The sequence below is a fragment of the Rhincodon typus genome, chromosome 28 (genome assembly GCF_021869965.1).
Source record: "Rhincodon typus isolate 14 chromosome 28, sRhiTyp1.1, whole genome shotgun sequence".
Lineage (NCBI taxonomy): Eukaryota > Metazoa > Chordata > Chondrichthyes > Orectolobiformes > Rhincodontidae > Rhincodon > Rhincodon typus.
Genome location: NC_063359.1, coordinates 3,234,484 through 3,248,543, shown reverse-complemented (window position 1 = coordinate 3,248,543; position 14,060 = coordinate 3,234,484). Strand labels below are relative to the sequence as shown.

The 14,060-nt window shown below is 47.6% G+C and overlaps 1 long non-coding RNA gene across 1 annotated transcript in view; it reads right to left on the bottom strand.

Moving 5' to 3' along the window:
* The window catches only part of LOC109925239, a 24,627-nt gene extending 13,220 nt beyond the window's left edge, over positions 1 to 11,407 (bottom strand). Inside the window, exon 1 of the long non-coding RNA XR_002260026.2 lies at positions 11,333 to 11,407. This is a non-coding gene — a long non-coding RNA (uncharacterized LOC109925239). The remainder of the gene's footprint in view (positions 1 to 11,332) is intronic.
* Between the last annotated feature and the right edge of the window lie 2,653 nt (positions 11,408 to 14,060).

Sequence of the window (14,060 nt, the reverse complement as noted above, 5' to 3'; positions counted from 1 at the left end):
ACAGAGACAGTGACACAGAGACAGTGACACAGAGACAGTGACACAGAGACAGTGACACAGAGAGACAGAGACAGACAGACACTGTAATTCCAACAACATTTCATAATTTCCTAACATTTCAAAAATATTCTGCTTTAATAACTTTACTCACCACCTCAATTCTCCACATTTACCTTCTCTTGCAGACTCTGTGTCCTCCTCAGAGCTTACTTGACAACCTAATTGTGTCATTTGCAGATTCTGATAAATGGATGCATTACAGTCAGACTTTACATCTAATTTTTTGGTGTAGGTTGCAAATAGCTGAAACCCCAACACCGATTCTTATAGCAGTCCTATAGCTAAAGCCTGTCAAAAATGACCCATTTACAGTATTTCTACTGGTTTTGTCCTTTAACTAAATCTTGGCATATTCTACTGTACTAGTCACTGCCATAAGCACTTGTTTTGTGCAGCCACAGCATTAGGAATGAGACTAATGTGTGTCCAAAGAGCCTAAAATGAGTACTGATTAGAACGAGACCTGACAAAGAGTGGTAAAACTCCTGAAACCTCAGTGTCAAAAGGAAGTGGCTACCTCCATGCTGTTGAGCTCTGAATGTTGAATGATATAACACAAAGAGAGGCCAGTTATGTAACAAGCTGGGCTGCAGTCACTCGGGTCCGAAAGTGTTAACAGCTCTGGTTGCAGTGAGTGGGTTGACAGAGGGAGGGAAAAACGCAAGCTAATTGACTGCAGCTGAAGCCCTGAACAGAATCAGACTGAGCTGCCTGGGGAACTCCGGCAGGATTCACTCAGAGAAGCCAACAAAACAGGGCCCAGAAGGTGGAACAGATGGTTAAGGTCATGGAATTGGTTCCCTCTGCTGCAAGTTCATCACAAATTCCACTGACAGTCTCCCATCCCCCCACCCCCCCACCCTGCCGACAGTCTCCAAGCAGAATCTGTGCAAACTTACAGACTGGGAACTCGATCAGCTGAACTTTTACTTTGTTCAACAGGAAGGCAGGGGGGCTAGAAAGCCTTCAACTCAGTGCCAGCGTGAGGCCTTCAGAATGACAGAGAACTAATAGCCATGGTTCCTAGCAACATTACACACAGGACGAGGCCATTTAGCCCCTTGGCCATATTCCACCATTCAGATCAGAGCTGAACCACAACTGAATTTCCCACCTTTATTTCAAAAGTCTCAAAATCCTCAGCCATAAAAATCTCAGCCTTAAAAATGACAATAAGTCCTTAACATATACAGCTCTTTGAAGAGGAGTTCCACATTTACATGTGCACTTCCAGATTCCCACCTTAATGGTCTGGCTATACTTTTGCGACGATTCTGTTCACACAAAAATATAAGAAATAGGAACAGGTCTCAGGCCATTCAGCCCCCTCAAGCCTGTCTAGCCATTCCACAAGATCATGACTGACCTAACCCAGGCCTTAACTGTTCTCTTGTGCCAGCTCCCCATAGCTCTCAACACCTCACTATTTCAATAATTGATCTGCCTCCTCTTGAAACAGCTTTGATTCTTTAAGGAACATCACTCCTCCCTTTCCCCATCCCATCGCCTTGGGATATGTGACTCACCCCACCACATCACTAACCATCTTAACAAGAATCATCAGGTCAAAATGGCTGCCAAGACAACCACTACCACATGTGTAAAACAAGACTATTTGTGCCAGGCACTGCCCCTCTTTGGAGGCAGAAAACAAACAAGCTCAAGGGCAGAGAGGCTTTCTCTGAACCAGGAACATTCAAAAGGTCCTTTACCTCTAATATGCCTTGAAACCAGAGGCTCACTTTTCCCTACCAGAGTTACATGGGACAGGGGAAGTGGAATATTGTGCATGTGGTGGATTGGGGTAGTTGCTGAGACATGGCAGGGCTATGAGACAGAGAGTGTGTATCAGGTTAAACAACTGTAGGTCAAAGTGCAAAGAAAGAAAAATGGCGAGCTAAGTGGAGGGGCAAACACATCAAGTGGAGTGAGTGGCTAGACATGGGACAACAGAGAGACACTGCAGTTGGCCATGCTGTCTGTAGTGAAAAGCAGCAAGCAAGGAAGGGTCAGCAATTAAATTACACAGTACTTTCAGTACAGTAACCATTCAGCCCTGCTGGTCTACGCTGCTCCTCCCACTTCAACTCACTTGAACAGCATACTCATCAATTCTTTTTACCTCATGCATCCTCTCAGTTTCCCATTAAATGCATCATGGTACTCATCTCACGTACTCCAGACTTTCACATACATCTGACTATTCTTTGGGTAAGGAAGTGACTATCTTTTGTTTACAACTCCTAGTTCTGTGCTCCCCTACAAATGGAAATATCATCTTTACATTCACTAATCAAATTCTTCCATAAGCTAAATTACCTCTTACAGGTCTCCTTTCTGGAAAAAGGTGCTGCACTCTTTAGAAATGGTCATACTCAGAGCCAGTTTAAAAAGTCCACACTCAGACAACTCTGCTCTCTGAGATCTGCAGGGAGGAGTGTTCTCCAGACTCCACAAGTATCGCCTGCCTGGCAGACCTCTGCCTCCAGCTGAGAGCAGCCAAACTTTTCAAATGCAATGCTGCTGATTAGGATCATTCATCGATCAGCCATTTAATTCACATTCTGTTGTCTCTTCAGCGTCCAAGTGTCTCCCCTGGGCCAATCTGGGCCATTGGGCTCCTATCCAAGACCTTGCCCTCCTCTTTGAGAAACTTAATACTCACATCTTGTGTTTGCACATTGGCTAACTGAAGCCCTCATTCTCCCTGCCTCAGAAGCACAACTGAGAATGGCTTGCAGTTGGTCAGCATTTACTGCAAACTGCAGCACATTCACATTTTACTGAGGTTTCTTTTTATTCACTCATGGTATGTGGGCATCACTGGCTGCTCAGCATTTGTCAGTCCCCAGTTGCTTTTAAGATGGGGGTGAGCTGCCTTCTTGAGCCGCTGCAGTCCACATGCTGTAGGTTAACCTGCAATGCCCTTAGGGAGTGAATTCCAGGATTTTGACCCAGTGACAGCAGGAACTCAGGATGGTGAGTGGCTTAGTGGGGAACTTGGAAGGTGGTGGTGTTCTCATGTACCTGCCACCCCTGTCCTTCTAGATAGAAATAGTTGTGGGTTTGGAAGGTGCTGTCAACGGATTTTTGATGAATTTCTGCAGCGCATCTTGTAGATAGTACACACTGCGGCTACTGAGCGTTGGTGGAGGGAGTGGATGTTTGTCGGTGTAGTGCCAATCAAGCGGGCTGCTTTGTCCTGGATGATGTCAAGGTTCTTGAGTGCTGTTGGGGCTGCACCCATCCAGGCAAGTGGGGAGTATTCCATCACATTCCTGACTTGTGCCTTGTAGATGGTGGACAGGCTTTGGGGACTCAGGAGGTGAGTTACTCGCCACAGTATTCCTAGCCTCTGACCTGCTCTTGTAGCCACTGTGTTTGTGTGATGAGTCCAGTTGAGTTTCTGGTCAATGGTAACCCCAAGGATGTTGATACCGAGTCAGGGGACCATGGGTAGCTAGTCTCTTATCAGGGACTGTCATTGCCTGGCAACTGTGCGGGGTGAATGTTATTTGCCACTTGTTAACATAAGCACAGATACTGTCCAAGTCTTGCTGCATTTGGACATGGGCTGCTTCAGTATCTGAAGAATCACGAATGGTGCTGAACATTGTGCAATCAGTGAACATCCTCATTTTTGACCTTATGTTGGAGAGAAGGTCATTGATGAAGTAGCGAAGATGGTTGGGCCGAGGATATTACCCTGAGGAACTCCAGCAGAGATATCCGGGAGCTAAGGTGACTGACCTTAACAAGCACAACCATCTTCCTACGTGTCAGGTGTGATTCAACCAGGAGAAAGTTTGTCCCGATATCCATTGATTCCAATTTTTCCAGGGATTCTTGATGCTACACTCGGTCAAATGCAGCCTCGAGGTCAAAGGCTATCACTCTCACCTCAAATCAGCTCTCCTGTCCATGTTTGAACCAAGGCTGTAATGAGGTCAGGGCCTAAGTGGCCCTGGCGGAACCCAAACTGGGCATCAGTAAGCAGGCTATTGCTGAGCAGATACTGCTTGACAGGGATACAGTGCCTCCATCAGCTCATGCCTCAATATTGACCGTCTCAAATTATTAACTGAGTGAGAAGGAAGGTTTGGCAGCTGAGATTGTGGGGAATCAATTCTAACATTGAGGTCAAAATCATCCCCGGGGCATTTGGGCTGGAATTCAGCGGCAATGCTAGATTCAGCCTCGCAATGCTAGATTCAGCCTCACTATGCTGCTGTGGCTGGAATTCGGTGTCAGGATTCTGGACTTCAACTTTACTGTCTTGTGATGACTAGGTTTGGTGTCACTGTCCGAGCTATTTAGCTACAAGTTGCCTTCTTCGGCCAGTCTGGCCAAGGTTGGGTGATTTGGCTTCAATGGGCTGATTATGACTATGTTGGGCTTTACCTATCTAGGGGTTCTTGAGCTGGGTCAGGGTTCTCTATCCAGGTTGTAGCAAGGTCAGTCTCATCGCAATTGCATGGCTTCTTAGATACCTTGCACTCTTGAACTACATGTAAAACCCTGGCCATTTTCTATCAGTGATGGCCACATCTATCTCCATCTTTGTGACTCCCCCTCCCCTAGGAAGGTAGAAATGGGAAAGCAGAGACTGAGGAATGGACTGTTCTAGATGAAGGATGCGATGGGGAATGTAACAACATTCAGTTAACAGGAGACACTCTCCCCATCTCTCCTCAATGTCGCACTAACAGCTCCAGCCTTTGAAACCAACACCATAGCTATTTGAAACACATATACACTTAACATGTGCTGTGAGCCTGACTCAGTAAACAAGGCCTTTCTGCCAGGTAAACAAGGCAATGAGCCAAGTACCTTTCCCTGGCCTCTAAAGCCAGAGCAGCCATTAAAACAAGCAGCATCGCTTTGGATAGCTGGGCGACACAAACGAATACGGTGTCACTCACACATCCCATCCCTGATCCCCAAACAGCAAGAATATGATTCAAACATTCATACCCCTAGCCTCACACCTACACAACTCTCTCAACAGACATCACTGCAACTCAGATACAATGTTAGTAATACTCAGCCAAAACAGTATTCAGTACAGTTATTGGGTGCCTCACCAGCAATGGTCAGTGCCCACTCTGGACCCTGGAGAGAATGCCAGTAATGGTCAGTAGCCACACTATGTGAAAACACAAAATGAATCTTGCTCAGCTTCAGCATCATTTAGAAGCTTTCAAGAATCAAATCAATGTGGTGCCAAAAAGGATATTGACGGCAAATTGTTAGAGAGCAGAGAGAATTGGACCACCGGTTATGAAGAATGGCAGTGAAGCTGCAGCTCAACCTTGAACTCTATTGCATCCATGCGCTTTGCCACCTTTAGGCTTGACTATTCTAATACATTCCTGGCTGGTCTCCTACATGCTAATCTCTGTAAACACAAGGTCAGTCAGTAACCCCCACCAAATCTCGCTCACCATTTCCACTTGCCTGTGCTGACTCTCCACCACAAACTCCTTTTCATTTCCAGCGTCTTGTCACTTCATCCCTTCTCTTGTGGATAAAAGGGGTCAAACTGCTATTGGAAAAGAAGCAAAGTGCAGGGTGGTGGGAGAAAGCAGGACACAGGCAGCAAGTGGGTTGCTCATTCAGAGGGCTGGTGCAGACACTATGGGCTGAACAGCCTCCTTCTGGGCTGAAATAATCCTGTGATTTCACCTTTCCCACCTTAACTCCCGGGAAAACTGTTGTACAAGGGTGTAAAAGGTTAATGCTGAGGAATGGATTAAGTACTGCTGAGTATGATAACGTCACAACGACTGGGTCAAGAGAACAGCAATGAATCTCAAAGGGATAAGACAGAACACCAAGGCCTCCTTTTGTCTCAGTGATAATGTCTATTACACTAATGTAACTTGTACCTAGTTGCTATCAGACACTAAACTGCAAAAAAATCCGAAGATATTTGATTATACTATAGAGAAAATGACCAGAGTTTTACATCAGTGGGTATCTAACCAAACTGCATCTCGTTCAATGACAGCATCCTCTCATTAGACTATCAGGTTGCTTTCCTTGACCCCACCAGACATTGCAGACCCTGTAGATCCCAACCCCGAGAGAGGATGGAGGCACTAAATCTACCAGAGGGATCTTACCCGCATGTGGTGAGGATCCATCTCACAACACAGTGGTAAGTGGCACAGGCTCCATTTTGCTGTAGCAACAAAATGCTGGCAGTCATGCAGATGTGGACTCGTCAGGCACAACTTTACAAAGGCAGACAGGCAGTCAGCAGCAGAAGGTGAACTTTAAACAGAATTTTGAGGCAAGATGCGAGAAGGCAGACAGTTGGTTGCAAAAAGCATTTCAGTCCTGGTAAGAGACTTAAAGCAGCGCGGATCTCCATGGTGTTGGAACACTGAGAATGTGACAGATTGGACTGAGTTCTGATGATCTGCAGGTTGAATTTCATCCAGAGGGTGAACGGACATCAGAGGCTCAGTAAATAAATTTCAAATCCCCAACGAGCAAGGGGAAACTTTAATAAAAAAAATGGTGCAGCTTACAGGTTGGAAAGGTGAGAAGTAAGCAAAGTACTTACAGCTCAGATCAAGCATTGTTGCCAAAGAGCACTGGCACCATAATGTTCCAGTATGGGAAACCAAGGATCACGGAAGCAATTTAGAATGGGGTTGCACACCAAGGATCATCTCAAAGTCAGAATTAAAGCGATAAAAGGGGAAAATGAGGAAGATAGGAGACTACTGAGGTTGAAGAGAGGGTGACAAATCCATTCCTATAACCATGGTATAGGTGCAAAAAACTTACTGCAATTGCAGACTGAATCATCCAAGAAGCAATGGTGATTCTTATTCAGTCAGGAGGAATTGTCAAGAACAGGCATGGCTCACAGGACACGCTGAGACCTCCAATTAGCCCTGTGAGCTGGGTCACTGGAGAGGTTGGTGAGAGCACCCATTCGGAGAACACAGAGATGCTCCAAAGGCTGTCTAACTCTATGAAGAAATCATACAGACTGAGGGGGTGTCTTATAGAGGTTTAGAAAATAATGAGGTGTATGGATAAGGAAAATTAGCCAAGGTCTTTTTCCCAGGGTAGGGGGAGTGCAAAACTAGAGGGCATAGGTTTAAGGTGAGGGGGGAAAGAGTACCCTGTTCACCCTTATGGCCCCGTCACTGCACCCCGCGCTCCGCACGGCCCCCGTCACTGTGCCTCGCACCCCACGCGGCCCCGTCACTGCGCCCCGCCACAGCACCCTGTAAAAACAGCATCATTACTGCACTCTATAGCCTACACATGCTGTTAACCATGCTAAGCTATCGAAGGTCGCATCAAAGTACTCTGTATCCCACAGGTCCTCACAACTGTGCCCTGTAATATGTTCAGCCCTATTACTGCACTCTGTACTTCACACAATCCTACTCCAGGGTCCAAAACCAAAGACAGCCCAGTTACTGTACCTTATGCCCCTCACAGCATCGGTGAAGTGCCTTGTGCCCTCTCAACAAAATACAGCTTCATGTGCCACTCGCAACAATATCACCAGCAAATGTGTGAATGTGGTAGTGTAGTGGTAATGTCTCCAGACTAGTTATCCAGGAGTCCAAGGTAATATTCTGGGGACATAAGCAAAACATTGTGGATGCGGGATATCTAAAACAAATACAGAGATTGCTGGAGAAACCCAGCTGGCCTGGCAGCATTTGTGGAAAGAGTTAACATTTTGAGTCTGATATGAGTCTCCTTCAGAATACATTGTTCTGAGGACATGGGTTCAAATATTACTAGGGCTGATGGTGAAATGTGAGACAAACCTTCCAGAGCTGAGGCAGTCAGACTTTCAGGACTGATCCCTACTTGGGCAGTGGATAAAGAGAGGGCAAGTCTTCAGACCTTTACTCCTTTTCTCCCCAGCCCTGCCAGTTTACGCGGGACACCTAGAGAGAATTATTGAAAACAATTGTTTCCCCTCTCCCTCATCAAAGTCTCGCCCCAGATTTGAAAAAGCTGACTGTAGTGATTGTAACAAGGTCAGGCATAGAATATGAGTTGCTTGACTGGACCAGATTAACAGCCCGAATCAGGGAGCCCTGACTGAAAGAAAAGAACAACAGTGTCAGACATTCTGTTAAGAGGCTAATGTATTAGAAGCAGTTCAGAGAAGGTTTACGAGACTAATACCTGAAATGATCGGATTGCCTTGTGAAGAAAGGCTCAACAGGTTAGGACTGTGTCCTCTGGAGTTTGGAAGAGTCAGAGGTGATTAAATTGAAATAAATAAGATCCTGAAGGGATTTGACCAGGTGAATGTAAAAGGGCTACAAAAACAAACAAAGTTGCTGGAAAAGCTCAGCAGGTCTGGCAGCATCTGTGAGGGGAAAAAACAGAGTTAATGTTTCGAGTCCGGTGACCCTTCCTCAGAACTTTTTCCTTCACAGATGCTGCCAGACGTGCTGAGCTTTTCCAGCAACTTTGTTTTTGTTCCTGATTTACAGCATCTGCAGTTCTTTCAGTTTTTATTATGAATGTAAAAGGGCTGTTACCTGTTGTGGGAGAATCAAGAACTAGGGGTTACAGTTTAAAAAGAGTCTGCCTACTTAAGATAAAGTTGTTACAAAAACATTTCTCGGAGGGTGAATGTCTTTGGAATTTTGTACCCCACATGGTCCAATTGCTATACCCTACACACTGCCTTACCGTACCTGGAACCTCGAGAGCACAATCGCCATCCCCTGTGCTCCAATTACTGCACTCTGCATCAGACGGCATCATTACTGCAATCTAGATCACTCACTTGCCCAATACGATGCCACAAGACCCTATTACAGAGCACTGTTCCCTACACAGCCCATTAAGACACCCTGTACCCCACACTGCTCTGATGCAGAACCCTACCCCACACTGCTTCATTATTACACCATCGAATCCACACAACCAAATTAGTGCACAGTGTTCCCCACATAGCCTCATTGTTGCATCCTGGTCCCACAAGGCACCTTGTAACTGACACAGCCCCACAAACGTGCACTGAATCTCACACAACTGCATTGCAAAATACAGGACACCACACAACCACATGATAGAACAGGATGCTGCAAGGCTCAAGTCAGGAGTGTGATGGAATACTCCCCACTTGCCTGGATGGATGCAGCCCCAACAACACTCATGAAGCTTGACATCTTCCAGGACAAAGCAACACACTTGTTTGACACGACATTCACAAGCATCCACTCCCTCCGTCCACCAGTGAAGCTCAGTAGCAGCAGTATGCACTATCTACAAGATGCAACACACTAATTCACAAAGAATTCTTCAACAGCACCTTCCAAACTCATGACCGGTACCATATAGAAGGACAAGGGTAGCAGATACCTGGGAGCACCACCACCAGCAATTTCATTTTGTAAGAATTATGGACATTTTATTTGGAAAGCTAAACTGGGGAGAAGTTAGAGTTTGTTACAAAGAATGAATCAGTTGTGTTTTTCTTATAACTTGAAGGAAAGTGGAGCAGTGTTGTGATAGTTTGCTGGAACTGGATTTCAACTGTTTTGTGGGACACACTGCCACCAGGTATCTTTGAAATAAAAACACTAACTGCTTAGCAACAAGATTTATCGCAGACCCGAGGGTCAGTCAGATCACAGACTTTTCTCCACCTTTTTAATTGGAATAGGAACAACATTCAAAAACTTTGAAAAATCAAAGAAAACTTCTCATTCAAGACAAGACCAAACTCCAACTGACCAGTGATCAAACACAGGATCGCTAGAATCGACAACAGTATGACATCATCACCAAAACACAAACAGAAACAGTGAGAAAAGGCGCGCTAATTCAGCCCTTGTGGTGCGGACTCTGATCAACACAATGTGTTCATTTTTGCCTACATTTTCCACCCATTATATTCCCAAAAAACTTGTTGTCCTATCTGTCCTGTCTATCCTATTTTTAAATGATTGCATGCGTTTGGATTAAAGTAGGTAAAGTTTAAGGTTGCATATTAACAATTAATAATCTAGTTCTCCATGTTAAACAATGTTTGTCCTAATAAATGTTTTTGTTTGCTTATTCCTTAATGAAACCCGGTGAGACTTTCTTTTATCTTATTGGTGATCACAATCAGGTATTATCCATCCTAAGGATTAAACTGATCAGATATCACATTGTGACAATTCATAGTAATAGTGGGGCTCATGTTCCAGCACTATTCCCACCAGGGCTCTATCCCCATCAGGGACCCTTTCCTGAATGTCCAACATTGGCAGTTGGGAAATCAAATGTAATGACTCTGGCTGGAAACTTCAACGCTAGCCATGACTGAAACATCCAGTGCTGACACTGGTATCTGGCAATGATCCTGTCTGAAATTCTGACAATGGAGCCCAGATGAAACACCAGCACTGAACCTCGTCAAGACCTCTGGGACCTAGCTGCAGCGTGACCGTGACTGAAACCCAAATAGTGACTCTGGCAACACCAGCCATCGCCCCGGACATTGACTGTGACCCCACCGTCACCCCGGCAACACTGACCATGACACTGGCAGACACCTCCAACATTGACTATGAACCCGGCCGTTATCCCGGCGACACTGACCGTGACCCCGGCAACAATGACCGTGAGACCGGCCATCACCCTGGCGACACCGAGCGTGACCCCGGCCATCATCCCGTTGACACCAATCGTCGCCCCGGACACTGACCGTGACCACTGTTATCACCCCGGCGACATTGACCATGACTCCAGCCATGACCCCAGTGACACCGACCATGACCTCGAACATTGCCCCGAATGCTGGCCGTGACCCCGGCCATCACCCTGGCAACAGTGGCCGTGACCCCAGACGCTGACCTTGGCCAGATCCTTTGCCACTGACCCTAGGGTCAAACTTCCACATTGGCTGAAGCTCTGGCACTGCCCGTTTGATGAATCACAGACAGTAACCGTTGGTATTGCCCGTGTCTTGAATCTCCAGCACTGACTCCTAATCACAAGCTGTATAAATACATAGCACTCAGACTGCGGGATGGAATGGTGACCCTGAATGTTAGTGCTGACCGTGACCACTGTCCCCGGGCCCAGTCCCTGACCGGCCTGTTCCCCAAACCCGCGGCCTCTAGCCCCAGTCTCTCCCCCTGCCCCGGGCTGTGGGGCGGCCCCTCCTGGTCAATGTACAGCCTCTGGCCGGAGTCTGTGAGTCTAACAAACGGAAGGGAAGCGCCAGGCAGTGACCAGGTCCGGAATGTTCCCCGTTCCCCCAGCGCTGGGCCCGCGGTACCTCTCTCACTCTCCGCCGCCCGCTCCCGTTCCCGCTCCGGAAACACACTGAGCGCGAGACCCCGACCTCCCCCCGTCACCGGCTGAAGCCCGCCCCCCCCGAACCCGCCCCCACAACGCAGGACCCGCCCCCACAACGCAGGACCCGCCCCCAGACCCGCCCCGTGGTCCAGAAACTGCTCTCCTCCCCCCGCCCCAAAACCCGAGGGCCCGCTCCCGGACCCGCCCCCACGGTCCATGAACCCGCCCCCTCGGTCCAGGATCCGCCCCTATGTCCCATGACCCTCCCTTAGCCGGCCCCCATGGTGGAGGACACGCCCCTGTGGTCTCCAGGACCCGCCTCCATGGCCCAAGACACGCCCCTGTGGTCCAGGGCTCGCCCACATGGTTAGGGCCCGCCCCCATGGTCAAGGACCCACCCCCATGGCCCGGGACCCGCCCCCATGGTCCAGGACCCGCCCCCGGATATACCCACACCGGGCTAGATCATCCCCTCCATTCCTCTCCATCCCTTCCTCACCATCCCATTTCCCCTCATTCTCTAAAGCTCCCTCACACTCCATCATTCTGTCCTCCCCCATCATTTCCACCTCCCCCCATTTTCTCCCTCCCCTTTCATTTTGACCTTGACCCCTCACCCTTATTTGTGCTGCTTTTCTGCACTTCCCAGCTCCTCCTCCCCCGTTTTGCACTGTCCCCCTTCTCTCTCTGCACCCCCTCCCAGTCCCGCCTGCCCCCAGTCCCCATTCAGTAATCAGGCAGGTTTCTGAGCAGTGAATAACTGAGGAGGGAGTCTGAGGGGTGCTGGTGAGGGCACTGTGGTCTGAGGAGTGCTGGTTTGGGGTATGATCTGAGATGGGCTGAGCATTGGGGTGATGGTGGTAGGATTGGAATGCATGGTGTTCTGACCGGGGGGTCTGCAAGAGAGGGCAGTGGTTTGGAGGAGGGGTTTATTATGAGGGTCTCGATTTTGATGAGGGAGGGTCTGTTTAGTGAAGGGGTGCCCTCTGGTGGGTCAAGCTGTACCCAATAACCAAAGAGACTCCCAGAAACCCATTGCACACACAGAGGCCATTTGGCCCATTATTATTGGCCTGGCTCTTTGGCAGTGCGAACCAATAATTGTTACATTTCTGCTCTATCCTCACGGGCCACTCCAACCGTCTCCTCTTTAATGTAACGAGCCAATTCTTTACCGAAAGCTATGATTGAAACTGCTTCTGCTATCGTTTCTGCTGCATGTTCCAGATCACCAGGGCACGTTGTGCAATTCCTCCTCATCGCACCCGATTTCTTTTGGCCAATTTCTTTCAATCTGCGAATTTTGTTTACCCACCCTTGTGGCAGTGGAGACCGTTTCTCCGTATTTACCCGATCAGACGCCGTGCAATTTTTGATTCTGTCTCCACTTGGCTCTGTCCTCTCTGCCTGAGGTCACAGAATCCAAAAAGCAGAAAAAGCTCACAAAAGGGCCAAGGCTAACTCTCAACATGGGCTTAAGAGAGCAGGGAAAGGTAGAGAGAACCCGAGGGGTCTGCTCGTGATTGACCAGGTAAATGATACCCGATGATCACTGATCTTGTGATAGGAACGCGTTTTTAACAAAAGTGCAATGAAGAATAAATCCTAGAAACTTTTTCGAGTTCGGACATTAGCAGTGGGAGTACCCCTTTAAGAGATTCCAATCGTGTGCTCTTGCATTAACCCGGAGAACATTCCTGCTGTAAATCTCCACGGGAGTGATGGGAAAATGCAGACGGATTTACAGCTTGTTGGCCGGAGCTCATGGAGATCAGTAGAATCTTGCCTGGATCGCCTTAGCTGACTGACAGTACGCAGTGTGACAGAGCAGGCTCCAGCACCACTGTTAACCCTTCAGTGCTAGCCAGACCTTATTTCCACAGCCATCTGGATGAGGAGCCAGCAGTTTAGCTCACACTCTCATAGAAACGGAGGAAAATAGGAATAGGAATAGAAATAGGGTATTCAGCCATTCAAGCCTGCTCCACTGTTCAACACAATCATAGCTGATCAGCCAACTCATTACCCTATTCCCGTTCCACTCTTCCCATTCCCTATCAGCTCCTTCACCATGAGGACTGTTTCAAATCATTCAGATCAACTGCATCCTATAGCAAGAGAATTCCAGAGGGTCACCTCTCTCGGGGCCTTTTTATCAATGGGAAGTTGGGTTTGGGTGAGAGGGAGAGACATACAGACCAATCCAGTCACACAGCTAAACAAACTGAAGGCTTTGTTTTCTCAGAGAGGGGGTGGTGGTTAATCTAAGTGGAAGGTTCATAGAGTCACAAAATAGGCCAACAATAAGCGAAAAACATGTTTGCATTTGTGCATTATTTTCACCCTTCATGCACTTGAACATCACAAAGAGTAATTTTTTTCTGCAGTCACCGTTTGTGGTCGTCAATATGGCACAGCAAGCTCCCACAAACCATAAAAAGGTGATGGTCAGATTTAGTGATGTTGTTTAAAGTCTAGATTTTGGCCAGGGCAATGGGGAGAATTCTCCCCGTCTTCCTCAGATAGTGGTGGACCTCTGATTAAAATGTAACCCATGTTTGAGAGTGGAGGCTATGAGGTGGTAAGCTTATGATGGTCCATGTAGGGTAGTGTGTGCTTTCAGCTCCTCTTTCATTCTGCTGTAACCACTCAACGTCCTCTAGACCCACCGCCTCTTTTGTTGTATAGTTAATCATTTTGTCATTTAG